Source organism: Electrona antarctica, assembly GCF_951216825.1.
Source record: "Electrona antarctica genome assembly, chromosome: 8".
Lineage (NCBI taxonomy): Eukaryota > Metazoa > Chordata > Actinopteri > Myctophiformes > Myctophidae > Electrona > Electrona antarctica.
The window spans coordinates 36,431,855-36,445,865 of NC_136789.1; the positions used below are offsets into that span (position 1 = coordinate 36,431,855).

At 47.2% G+C, this 14,011-nt stretch overlaps 1 protein-coding gene across 1 annotated transcript in view; it reads right to left on the minus strand.

Annotated features, from left to right (window-relative positions):
• The window catches only part of LOC306928035 (uncharacterized protein), a gene marked incomplete at its 3' end in the record, with an annotated part of 61,864 nt that overhangs the window by 3,413 nt on the left and 44,440 nt on the right, over positions 1-14,011 (minus strand). The gene's annotated exons all lie outside the window — the stretch shown is intronic.

Sequence of the window (14,011 nt, forward strand, 5' to 3'; positions counted from 1 at the left end):
GAACCCCAATACATAGTATACCAATATATATTCGTGGTTCAAAGGCATAATACGTGAGCAGTTTTATTCAAATTGTTCGCTTTCCATTGTGAAGTATTAGAGAGGTTGCTATCAGCATCCTGCATGCTTATGTAGCCTGCATTCCAATGGGCAATAAAGCTCACATTACGTAGGGGTCCTGGTTCAGCCCCCCTCCCTTCTCTTGTAAGTGGAGTTTGTCAAGCAGTGAAGCAGTGTCAGGGAGAACATGGGGGGGGGGTTATGTACCGTGCCTGTAATGTGTTCATTTGGTTATGAACAAAAATCCATCTGTGTTCATATCTGTCCGGTACCACGCTACACCAGTCTAACCAGCGATCCGACACAGGGGTAAGAGGTTGACACTATGCCAGTCTAACCAGCGATCCGACACAGAGGTAAGAGGTTGACACTATGCCAGTCTAACCAGCGATCCCACACAGGGGTAAGGGGTTGACACTATGCCAGTCTAACCAGCGATCCGACACAGGGGTAAGAGGTTGACACTATGCCAGTCTAACCAGCGATCCGACACAGGGGTAAGGGGGGTTGACACTATGACAGTCTAACCAGCGATCCGACACAGGGGTAAGGGGTCGACACTATGCCAGTCTAACAAGCGATCCGACACAGGGGTAAGGGGTCGACACTATGCCAGTCTAACCAGCGATCCCACAAAGGGGTAAGGGGTCGACACTATGCCAGTCTAACCAGCGATCCCACACAGGGGTAAAGGGTCAACACTATGCCAGTCTAACCAGCGATCCGACACAGGCGTAAGGGGTCGACACTATGCCAGTCTAACCAGCGATCCGACACAGGCGTAAGGGGTCGACACTATGCCAGTCTAACCAGCGATCCCACACAGGGGTAAAGGGTCAACACTATGCCAGTCTAACCAGCGATCCGACACAGGGGTAAGGGGTTGACACTATGCCAGTCTAACCAGCGATCCCACACAGGGGTAAGGGGTTGACACTATGCCAGTCTAACCAGCGATCCGACACAGGGGTAAGAGGTTGACACTATGCCAGTCTAACCAGCGATCCGACACAGGGGTAAGAGGTGGACACTATGCCAGTCTAACCAGCGATCCCACACAGGGGTAAGGGGTTGACACTATACCAGTCTAACCAGCGATCCGACACAGGGGTAAGAGGTTGACACTATGCCAGTCTAACCAGCGATCCGACACAGGGGTAAGAGGTTGACACTATGCCAGTCTAACCAGCGATCCGACACAGGGGTAAGGGGTTGACACTATGCCAGTCTAACCAGCGATCCGACACAGGGGTAAGAGGTGGACACTATGCCAGTCTAACCAGCGATCCCACACTGGGGTAAGGGGTTGACACTATGCCAGTCTAACCAGCGATCCGACACAAGGGTAAGGGGTTGACACTATGCCAGTCTAACCAGCGATCCGACACAGGGGTAAGAGGTTGACACTATGCCAGTCTAACCATCGATCCGACACAGGGGTAAGAGGTTGACACTATGCCAGTCTAACCAGCGATCCCACACAGGGGTAAGGGGTCGACACTATGCCAGTCTAACCAGCGATCCGACACAGGGGTAAGGGGTCGACACTATGCCAGTCTAACCAGCGATCCGACACAGGGGTAAGAGGTTGACACTATGCCAGTCTAACCAGCGATCCGACACAGGGGTAAGGGGTTGACACTATGCCAGTCTAACCAGCAATCCGACACAGGGGTAAGGGGTTGACACTATGCCAGTCTAACCAGCGATCCGACACAGGGGTAAGGGGTTGACACTATGCCAGTCTAACCAGCGATCCGACACAGGGGTAAGGGGTGGACACTATGCCAGTCTAACCAGCGATCCCACACAGGGGTAAGGGGTTGACACTATACCAGTCTAACCAGCGATCCGACACAGGGGTAAGAGGTTGACACTATGCCAGTCTAACCAGCGATCCGACACAGGGGTAAGAGGTTGACACTATGCCAGTCTAACCAGCGATCCGACACAGGGGTAAGGGGTTGACACTATGCCAGTCTAACCAGCGATCCGACACAGGGGTAAGAGGTGGACACTATGCCAGTCTAACCAGCGATCCCACACAGGGGTAAGGGGTTGACACTATGCCAGTCTAACCAGCGATCCGACACAAGGGTAAGGGGTTGACACTATGCCAGTCTAACCAGCGATCCGACACAGGGGTAAGAGGTTGACACTATGCCAGTCTATCCATCGATCCGACACAGGGGTAAGAGGTTGACACTATGCCAGTCTAACCAGCGATCCCACACAGGGGTAAGGGGTCGACACTATGCCAGTCTAACCAGCGATCCGACACAGGGGTAAGGGGTCGACACTATGCCAGTCTAACCAGCGATCCGACACAGGGGTAAGAGGTTGACACTATGCCAGTCTAACCAGCGATCCGACACAGGGGTAAGGGGTTGACACTATGCCAGTCTAACCAGCGATCCGACACAGGGGTAAGGGGTTGACACTATGCCAGTCTAACCAGCGATCCGACACAGGGGTAAGGGGTTGACACTATGCCAGTCTAACCAGCGATCCGACACAGGGGTAAGAGGTGGACACTATGCCAGTCTAAACAGCGATCCCACACAGGGGTAAGGGGTTGACACTATGCCAGTCTAACCAGCGATCCGACACAGGGGTAAGAGGTTGACACTATGCCAGTCTAACCAGCGATCCGACACAGGGGTAAGAGGTTGACACTATGCCAGTCTAACCATCGATCCGACACAGGGGTAAGGGGTTGACACTATGCCAGTCTAACCAGCGATCCGACACAGGGGTAAGGGGTTGACACTATGCCAGTCTAACCAGCGATCCGACACAGGGGTAAGGGGTTGACACTATGCCAGTCTAACCAGCGATCCGACACAGGGGTAAGGGGTTGACACTATGCCAGTCTAACCAGCGATCCGACACAGGGGTAATGGGGTTGACACTATGCCAGTCTAACCAGCGATCCCACACAGGGGTAAGGGGTCGACACTATGCCAGTCTAACCAGCGATCCGACACAGGGGTAAGGGGTCGACACTATGCCAGTCTAACCAGCGATCCCACACAGGGGTAAAGGTATGACACTATGCCAAACTAACCAGCGATCCCACACATGGGTAAGGGGTCGAAACTATGCCAGTCTAACCAGCGATCCGACACAGGGGTAAGGGGTCGACACTATGCCAGTCTAACCAGCGATCCGACACAGGGGTAAGAGGTTGACACTATGCCAGTCTAACCAGCGATCCGACACAGGGGTAAGGGGTTGACACTATGCCAGTCTAACCAGCGATCCGACACAGGGGTAAGGGGTTGACACTATGCCAGTCTAACCAGCGATCCGACACAGGGGTAAGAGGTTGACACTATGCCAGTCTAACCAGCGATCCGACACAGGGGTAAGGGGTTGACACTATGCCAGTCTAACCAGCGATCCGACACAGGGGTAAGGGGTTGACACTATGCCAGTCTAACCAGCGATCCGACACAGGGGTAAGAGGTGGACACTATGCCAGTCTAACCAGCGATCCCACACAGGGGTAAGGGGTTGACACTATGCCAGTCTAACCAGCGATCCGACACAGGGGTAAGAGGTTGACACTATGCCAGTCTAACCATCGATCCGACACAGGGGTAAGGGGTTGACACTATGCCAGTCTAACCAGCGATCCCACAGAGGGGTAAGGGGTCGACACTATGCCAGTCTAACCAGCGATCCGACACAGGGGTAAGAGGTTGACACTATGCCAGTCTAACCAGCGATCCGACACAGGAGTAAGGGGTCGACACTATGCCAGTCTAACCAGCGATCCAACACAGGGGTAAGGGGTCGACACTATGCCAGTCTAACCAGCGATCCGACACAGGGGTAAGGGGTCGACACTATGGCAGGTAAATAAAATGTTGGGGCATGTGGAGTTTGCTTTGAAGTTGCCAAACTGCAAGTGCACATTTGAGTAAGCAGGATTCGAACCCAGGAGGTATGGATTGAAAGTCTATTGCATAACGAGCCATGCTCCAAGCTGGCTGCTGGAATGATTTTCCAGACTCTAGCCTAGATTATAACAACGCCCAACTCATGTAAGAGAAAACAAGGAAATAAACCCGCCCAGTAGGGGGGAGGGGTAAGAAAAGCCTTGCCCAGTAAGGGGAGGGGAGGGCTGATTTCACCCAATACCCTCAAATCATCACAAAAATCATTCCGGCCAATCACTTTTGGAATCTTCACTTTTCTGCTCTCACTTTTATCTTCAATATGTACTCTGCTCGGCCAATCAAATCATCACTATGGGATGATCAGCCAATCATCTGTTTGTTGTTCATACAGACCCACAAAGCTGAGCATAGGAGGGGCTAGAGCCCCTCAAAAATAGGCTGAATGTTAGGCCTACCTAGTTTCCCTTTCACACACACACACACACACACACACACACACACACACACACACACACACACACACACACACACACACACACACACACACACACACACACACACACACACACACATAATGTAGCCATGAGTTTACCAACCTGCAGTGTGTAGATCGATGTCCATATCAAAATCAATGTCCAGCAGTTTGTTTTGTTTCTCCACCAGATTTTCTAGTGTCTCCATCTCTCTCTGGACGAGGCTGCACATCCACTCTGCGACCACACTGAGGCACTCCAACACAAACTCTGACATCATCAAGCTTCTTCACACAACAAACATCAGCACCACGCTGCTGTTTGTCCAAAACACACAATATGTCCTCTCCCACCACTGACGTCATGTGTTCATGTATCTTCAGCCGTACAGACTCCATTGGACTCGTTTTACCTCCTTTAGGAGACATTTACACCAAACAGACTCTCTTCCAAACTACCGCTGTTTCCTTGGCTTCAACGCCGACAAATGGAGCTGGAAGCTGGGCTGAATGAAGGAGGAAACACCGCTGGAGAGCCGAGATGGCTTCGGGTCGTCACAACATGTCAGTGAATGACGTCACGTTGAGCCGAAGCGCCTTAAATGGTGATGTCAAAGTGTAGTATGAACGGAGCGCTCTCTGTTCCTACTGGAATATATACTTATAGAAGGTGGAGAATGTCTCTTTTCTCTACATGAGGATCAACAACAACAAAGAGATTCTCTCTTCTTCTTCTTCTTTTGGGATTTCCGGCAGTGTAGACGCTTTCGCGTATTACTGCCCTCCACCGTTCATGATGATACTCCGCTCAGTGCTCTATATCCTCTTATAGAGGTCTGTATTGTGGAGGAAGGCCAGGACGCTCCTCTCCACAGCATGATGCTCCTTTCCCTGGCTGAACAGGGTCTTGTACTCCACAGAGGGTATCCCGATATTGGCTAGTTCCTCACATAGCTGAGCTCTTTCTGCCCTGTATCTCTCACACTCAAATAGGGCGTGGACAACAGTCTCTGCTCTTCCACGTTCACACAGGCCATCCGGGTGTTTTCCCACTATTCTCAGGCAACTGGCTAGCCCACAGTGCCCAAGTCTTAGCCGAGTCAGTTTGACTGAGTCTCTTCTGTCACCTCCCGTACACACGCTCCTCCTTTTGACAGATGCCTGCGCTGAGAAATACAGCCTCCCTCTCTTCATTATTCCACTCCTCTTGCCACTGATTCTCAAGCCCCTCCTTTATGGCACAGTAAAACTCAGGTTTGCCCCGCAGGATGCCCACATCTATGTGCTGCCTCTTGAGTGACATTCTGGCCAATTTATCCGCTATTTCGTTCCCCTCTACCCCTGCATGCCCTGTGACCAAAAGGAAACCTATATCAACCCCCACTTTCTGTATCCTATACATGCTCATCATGGCCTCATTCACCAGGTCGGCTCTGGCTCTAGATGTCCCACTCCTCAAGGCCATCAGGGCGGCAGCTGAGTCAGAGCAGATTATTACTTTGCTTGGCTTGACTTGTTCAATCCACCAGAGTGCCCAAATGATTGCCAATAGCTCTGTGGCAAAAACAGATGCTCCGTCTGTGACTCGCAAGCCTTGCTGGACTTGAGGCCCCACCAGGTAGATTCCACACCCTGCCCTTTGGCTATCTGGGTCCTTAGACCCATCTGTGAAGACCTGCATGTGCGTCCCCCATGCCACCTTCAGGTATCCTTCTACCTGGGAGCTTGTGATGTCTCCCTCCTGCTTCCAGTCTAACAGAGTTAGATCTACAGTGGGCTCTGGGAGTAGCCACACTGGCACCGCTGACCAGAACGCATGCACTAGGCCTACTTTGTCTCTGTCTACTCCCACTCTTTCAGCCAACTCTCCAGCACCAGCTAGGAAGTTTCCTTTCTTCTTCCCATCAGCAAACTCCCAACTCTTGTCCACTAGGCACTTGGCTGACAGACTCAGGCTAGAACCTTTCAGTTTGGCCCAATAGTGCAGTCCTAGCTTGCTGCGTCTAATTCTGAGCGGCCACTCTCCCGTTTCCACCAGCAGGGCTGGGATGGGTGTCGTTCTAAACGCCCCACAGCAAGTTCTTAACGCTCTTGATTGCACTGCGTCTAGTTTGTCCAAAGTGGAATTTGCAGCGGCTCCATATACAAAGCTCCCATAGTCGATTGCTGACCTGACCATTGCCTGATAGATCATTAACATTGTCCCCCTCTCAGCTCCCCCTTCACACCCAGCCAGGCTCCGGAGGACGTTTATTACTTTTTCACATCTGTTTCTCACTTTCCCTATGTGGATTTTTCATGTTAGCCTTTCATCCAGCCACATTCCAAGGAATTTGAATTCCTTGACTCGCTCTAAGGGAGCCCCGTATAGCTTTAGCTGTACTTGTGGTATTTTCCGCTTTAGCCCAAACACCATGAAATTGCTCTTTGATACCGAAGTTTTAAAGCTCCACCTATCTGCCCACTCTTCTATCGCCTTTAGCCCTTCTTGTATTTTCTTAAATAGGAACTCCACATTCCTGCCTCTCCTCCAGATGGCCCCGTCATCCGCAAATAGAGACCTGCCAAATCCTTGCCCTATATTTTTAAATCTGTCGTTAATCATCACATTAAATAGCACTGGGCTGATTACTGAACCCTGGGGGGTGCCATTCTCTATATGGACTGTTTCAGAGAAAGCCCCGCCCACTCTCACCTGGATTGTTCTACCCATGAGAAAATCCTTGATCCAGTTGAGCATCCTCCCCTTTACCCCTGCATCATGCAACTTAATTAGTACCCCTTCCTTCCACATAGAGTCGTAGGCTTTTTCAATGTCTAGAAACACTCCTACCATGGCTTCCTTGTTAGCTATAGCCTTTCTGATCTCCAAATCCAAGACTGCTACAGAGTCCATTGTGCCTCTTCCTATTCTGAACCCATTTTGGTAGTCAACAAACACTCCTCTCGTTTCTAAGAAGTACACCAGCCTGTTGGTTACCATGCATTCCATTATTTTGCACACTACTGACGTCAAAGCTATAGGGCGATATGAATCAGGCCTTGATGCATTTTTACCTGGCTTCAGTATTGGTATTATGACTGCATGCTTCCATTCTGCTGGCAAGCTACCTGCCTCCCATACCACATTAAACAGCGCTAATACCTCATCCAGTACAAGGTCATTTAAATGCTTAAACATGTCATAGCACAGCCTATCTCTTCCTGGGGCGGTGTTGGCCCCGGCCTGAATGGCATCTCTCAGCTCCTTGAGTGAAAAAAACAATTTAAAAGGGTCACTATTCTCATGGCAGTGGTTAAGCTTCCATTGTTCTTTAAAAGGGTCACTATTCTCATGGCAGTGGTTAAGCTTCCATTGTTCTTTAAAAGGGTCACTATTCTCATGGCAGTGGTTAAGCTTCCATTGTTCTTTAAAAGGGTCACTATTCTCATGGCAGTGGTTAAGCTTCCATTGTTCTTTAAAAGGGTCACTATTCTCATGGCAGTGGTTAAGCTTCCATTGTTCTTTAAAAGGGTCACTATTCTCATGGCAGTGGTTAAGCTTCCATTGTTCTTTCCTCAGCACCTCTGCTCTTTTCCTCCCCCCTTCTTCTCCCAAGGCAGTTGCGTTGTGCACAGCCTGGAATACTCTGACACACATGCTCGCCTTCTCTCCGCTGCTTACAGCCTCCCTTACCCCGTCATTTAGAACTGGCATTGTGTACCTCTTAAATTTCCCTGCCATTCTGTGGACTCTTGACCATATTTCCCTAAGGGGGGTGTCAGGGCCTATTGTGCCACAATACTTCCTCCAACAACTCCTCTTGGCTTCCTTAATGGTTTTTCTTGCCACTGCTCTTAGCTTTTTGTAATCAATTGCATTACTTTGTGTGTGACATCTCCTTAGCGTTCGGTACGCCCTATTTCTATCCTTCAGGGCCACATCACAGTCCTTATTCCACCACGGGACAGCTACTCTGTCCTTAGGACTCTGCCTTATGGGGATTGAGTTTTGTGCTGCCGTGTATATCATTGAGCTTAATGACTCATTGAAGGCGTCAATTGTTCCGTCACTTTCAACTTCCCCCACTAGGGCTGCTGTCTCTTCTTCAAACTTTTCCCACTCTGCACGGGCAAAATTAAACACTTTGGGCCTGCCCTCCACTTCTATTGTCAAAGCCCTGCCAAACCCGCTCAGTATAGGAAAATGGTCACTGCCCATTGTGTTTTCCTCTATGGTTTCCCACTCCCCAACTCTGGCCAGAGCTGGGGATGCAAGTGTTAGATCTAGGCATGACAGTTTTCCTGTCTCTATCTGTATTCTAGTGGGCCTACCATCGTTCATGGCTATCAACCCGTGCCTTTCTAGAAACTCCTCCAGAGTGATTCCATTCCTATCCCTCTTTTCACTCCCCCACAGCCGGTTGTGGGCGTTGAAGTCCCCCACCCAAATGACTGGGGAGCTGACTTGCTCCATAATAGCATCTAGCTCCTCAAGTGTTAACACCTTGCATGGGTTGTAGAAGTTGACTACAGTGATTTTCCCCTGAGAGCTCCATATCTCTGTTAAAACACATTCGAGGCTGGAATGAATGTCGACTGCCTTGTACTGAATCCCTGTTTTGATAAACACTGCACACCCTCCACCTGTTCCTTCTTCCCTATCCTTCCTTACACCTTCATAACCTGGCATTACAAAGTCTAGACATGGCTTCAGCCAAGTCTCTTGTATACAGATTAGATCAGGTTTATCTTCTCCAATATCCACACATTTCTTAAGCTCTTGTCCATTTGCAATAAGGCTCCTTGCATTCCATTGCAAAATACTAAACATGATAATTATCTTAATCATCATCAAGTTCAACACCAATATTCCACACACCCATTGGAACAATCTCACGTATCTCTTCCTCCCTCTGCCGTGGCTTAGGCGGAGCCTTTGCCTGGCTCAGCTGGCTGCCTGTCATAGGACTGCTACGGCAGTTATTTTCTGTCATAGGGCTCCCCATGTCCTTCATGTACTTATGCAGTGCTTCAGGATCACATGGTCCCCCTCCCAAGTACCTCCCCGCTGCCTCAACCACCGCCTTCAAGATGTCAGACTTGTTTAACTCCTTATTCCTTGTACCCACCACCTGGACCACCACATCAGCTATAAATGCTATTAGGGTTCCTTTTTTCACCACAATTGAATCCGCTGGTGCCGAGGGGTGTGGGGAGCATGGGGTTGCTGCCGGGAACATCTGAGCAGAGCCAACATACATGGACTTATTGTCACTTTTCCCGTCTACTTTCTTTAGAGCCTCCGCATACGAAATGTTATGCTGTTCTTTAACGTCCTGAACTTGCTTTGCCCTCTCAGAGTGAGGGCAACCCCGAAAGGATGCCAACATTTCGGCTTGTTGCTTCGCATTTTAATAGATCATGTCCCCCCCCACATTTTGAGCATCTTTGATTGCCGCGGCATGACGCAGCAATGTGGCCAAATCTCTGGCATTTGAAGCATCTAAGCGGGGGCCTCTCATACTTTCTCACTTGGAACGACAAGCACCCAATGAAAACTCTGGGCGGCAGGCTGTCACCTTCAAAAGTTATCATAACCGGAGTGTCCGGATTACCACCAATCCGTGCTTTGAATCTCCTCACATCTTTTATTTCCCCCCCTTGATTTGCTCCCTTATTTCTTTCTCGGATATGGCCGCACTGACACCATAGATCACTCCTTTGATTCCCTCAATTCTGTTTGAGATAGCAGCTTCTACTTTTAGCCCAGCTATCTTTTTAACACAAAGGGCTTTATTTTGCGTCTCTGCGCTCGTGCACGTCGCCATGAGCATGCCACTAGCTAGTATTCTTGCATCTATTTCGCCAACACCTTTCAGGGATTCTGCAATTTTAGGAGGATGCACTTTGGGTCAATCAGTTTAAATACTACTTTAAACTCGGCACTGTCAGTCTTCCTCATTTTCCCCCCAGTTACACTCTCTACTGAGGCGCTTCGCTTACTTCCAACTTTCACCCCCCCCCCCTCCCCTCCCCTGGCCGTAGCCATAACCAATGCTCACACTTGTCCTCCTCCTACAATGCAGCTTGTTTCTACCCTGAACAAATATAGAAGCTCCGTTATAGTAAACGGACAGAATACAGTTCATGAAAGGATTCGACTTAGCGTTCGCTCTCTGACAGCTGTCAAACCGGCGTCCGACGTCACTCCTCTCGCGAGACCAACCCGACGTGGCAACAACTCAACGTTCCGAGATTCTCTCAGATCCGCCATAGAGACACACGGGGACTACAAATTCCACGCCCCCAAATGAGACAGCGTCCCCACTTCTGGTCCGTTAGACCAGTGTACTGCATGCCAGCCCATAGAAGTCAATTGAAATTCCACTGTAGTTAGCCTACTTTTAAAATAATACAACATGAACTGAAGACTATATTGATTTGAATAAAAATATGTTTCCAAATGTATGAAGTGTCTTTGTCAACATATTTTTTTGTTTTCTCAATAGATGACTTGTTTCACATTTAATTTACCACTTGAATGAGTTACCCATAATGTTAACGGAGCAGAGCTGAGTTGACAGACTGATTACCTGTCGCTTATAAGTGACGTTCCAAGCGCCGCCGAGTTTGAAGATACATTATCCGTATTTGTGGTGCATGGTGTGAACATGCAGGCGTATATGAATTCTTTATACAAAGAAAAAATAAAACTTGTTGGATTATCAATTTGTCCATATGATTTGCCTAAAAGTAGTTGGGAAAATGACCCAACTAAATGGCCAGGAGTGACATATCCATTGTCAACTATCTAGTGGATTCTCCAGGTTTATAGATAATAAAATATCAATTAGAATCTATCTTATGTATTACAGTTTTAATACATATTACAATATATGGGGTATATAGCCCATATATTGCAATTTCACGGGAATTGGGAGCTTCATGCATGAAGAATAATATAATAAATTACTTTTCAGGCAGTCAATTTCAGTCTGTGTAATCCTATATAGCAGCATCAACCCGGTCTCCCCCAAATACGGTGAAATAGCACGGATTGGCACACTGCAATTGCGTGCATATGACACTAGATTCCCCGACATTCCGTGGATATGTACTTTATTTCCTCCCCGTTCACTTCTATACGTTTCTCGTCGGTGACGTCACGAGGACAATCCGTGGATATGTACTAGATTTCCTCCCCGTTCACTTCTATACGTTGCTCGTGTCGATTCGTTTGCGATATTAAACAATATCAAATCTCGCTACTGATGATTTATTGATGACTATTTCTATGTATTTGATGTCCCAGGTGTTGTTCTTGCTTACTGCAAATCGCTATGGAGTGTTATTATTATATTCATTAATAAGAATAATTCTTTTTGATATTATTTTTGACCGGAAGTGCCCTGGTCCCGTGCATAATCACCTATTTGGACTCGTACGTTTGCGATATTTTAAACAATACTCAATAAAATCATATTTTAATCGCTACTGATGATGTTTGATGACTATTTCTATGTATTAGATGTACCAGGTGTTGTTCTTGCTTACTGTAAATCACTCTGGATTGTATTTATTTTAAAAAAAAAATGTTTACCGGAACCGGAACCGGAAGTGTTTTTGCTGCCAGGCTAATCCTAATGTTTTTGCATAATAACATTCATTGCGTTGTTTTTGTTGTCGTGAATGGTTGTCCTCAGACTTTGCTTACTTAGCCTAGCCACAGCCTATAGTACCCACTACCAGCCAGTCTGTTTATTGTACAGGTGAATATTCGAGCCAAGGTAAGATTTGTTGCTATAAATCACAACTGTATAAATGTTTTTTCAGTGTTAGTAGCATGTTAGCTGCTAGCAGTGGTCCATAGTTAAAGGGAATGCTAACAATAGCATGCTAACGATCTCTGTAAATAGTAGTTAGTAGCTAGCTAGCCTAAGATTTAGACTCGTATTCTAAATATATTCGTTTTCAAGCAGAATCGATGAATGCGTCTACGGGAGTCTAAATATTAGGCTAAGCTAGCTACTAACTACTATTTACAGAGCTCGTTAGCATGCTATTGTTGTTGTTAGCGTTCCCTTTTTACCTCCCTTATGATGAATTCCTGTTCTGTTCTTTGACTATATAGAAGTGTCTATTTGTACGTCTCTAAATGTTTTGATGAACCCTCTTGTAAACAAGTGTAATGCTTAATTGGGTCGTCCACTCACAGTTAACAGTCTTTGTATTGAGTTTGTGCTCGAAATGTACTGTAATTCTGCAAACTGTTAATATATATTTCAATCAATCAATAGTGTAGGCTATACGGTGCTGCTTGCGTATTAGGCCATGGCTCTATAGGATTTATAGGCCCCGGGTTATAGTTTCAATGTACTTTTATTATTATCTATATTCAACCTTTGTACTGATACGTTCTTGGTTTACCTATAGGCTATGATCCTCGATTACGGTTTCTATGCATGTGGTGTATTACCGTATGTTGACATTGCTTATGGTAAATCTAAAGAGTCATTGTATTAAAACAAATACAATAGAATAAAGTTGGCAATAGAGGTAGAAAAATACATGGTAAAAGCTGTTTTCTGCTGTGTTCATGAGCATGGTTAGCTCTGCATTTACGTGCTGGAGTAGTTAGGAATACAGTATGGTGTAGTAGTTATGTATGGTAATTCTGTGTCTGTGTGTCTTCTTTCCAGACAAGCCCGTCATTGGAGTCTCCAGTCATCCTAATTCTCCAGACATCTGACCATCTCCTTAGTGCTTCCCACACCAGCATCTGTCTACGTCCAGATTCCAGAGGTAAGTCTGGGATGTCCTACTGATTGATGCCAGCTTTGAGTTGGTTACCACAGCACAAGCTTTTTTCCAGGGAGTTCTGTCTCGATGACTAGCCTCATCCTCCTGACTGCTATCAATTTAGGTCCCTGTACAGACATGTGTAGGTAATAAGGTCCTGTTAAGGCCCATATCCATAAATGCTCCATAGGGAGTGGACAAAACAAACGAGAGAAATTTCACATGTTTTGTCTGTGTATTTATACTGACTGTTCCCAATATATCTACCGTTCATTTTCACAGAAGAGAAGAGAAGAGAAGAGAAGAGAAGAAAAGAAGAGGAGGAGGAGAAGAGAAGAGAAGAGAAGAGAAGAGAAGGGAAGGGAAGGGAAGAGAATTAAGGTAAGGAGAAATATGGAAAACGCACGCACACACACACCTTCATTCAAAGGGCTTTATCTGTTACGAATGAGTATGTTGGACCCAAAAGCGACAGCAGGCAGAACAAGTAAACTTAGAAGAATGTCTTAACAAAACACAGGAACTTCCATAAATGGGAAAACGGGTAAATAACAGGACTTTCCGAATACAGGACAGACTCACTCACCAGGGAGCTAGAAACCAACAAGAATACAATGCAAATGCGGGGTTTAAATAGACACAGGGATAACAGATGGCACACACAGGTAGGGCCTATACTAAATTGACAATCAACACTGGGATAGGCTGAAGGGGACTAAAAGGAAGGCCAGTGCAAGCATGCTCTGTTGCACTGGCCTAAAAGTGGGTCCTTTAAAACGGCTTCAACTTCTGA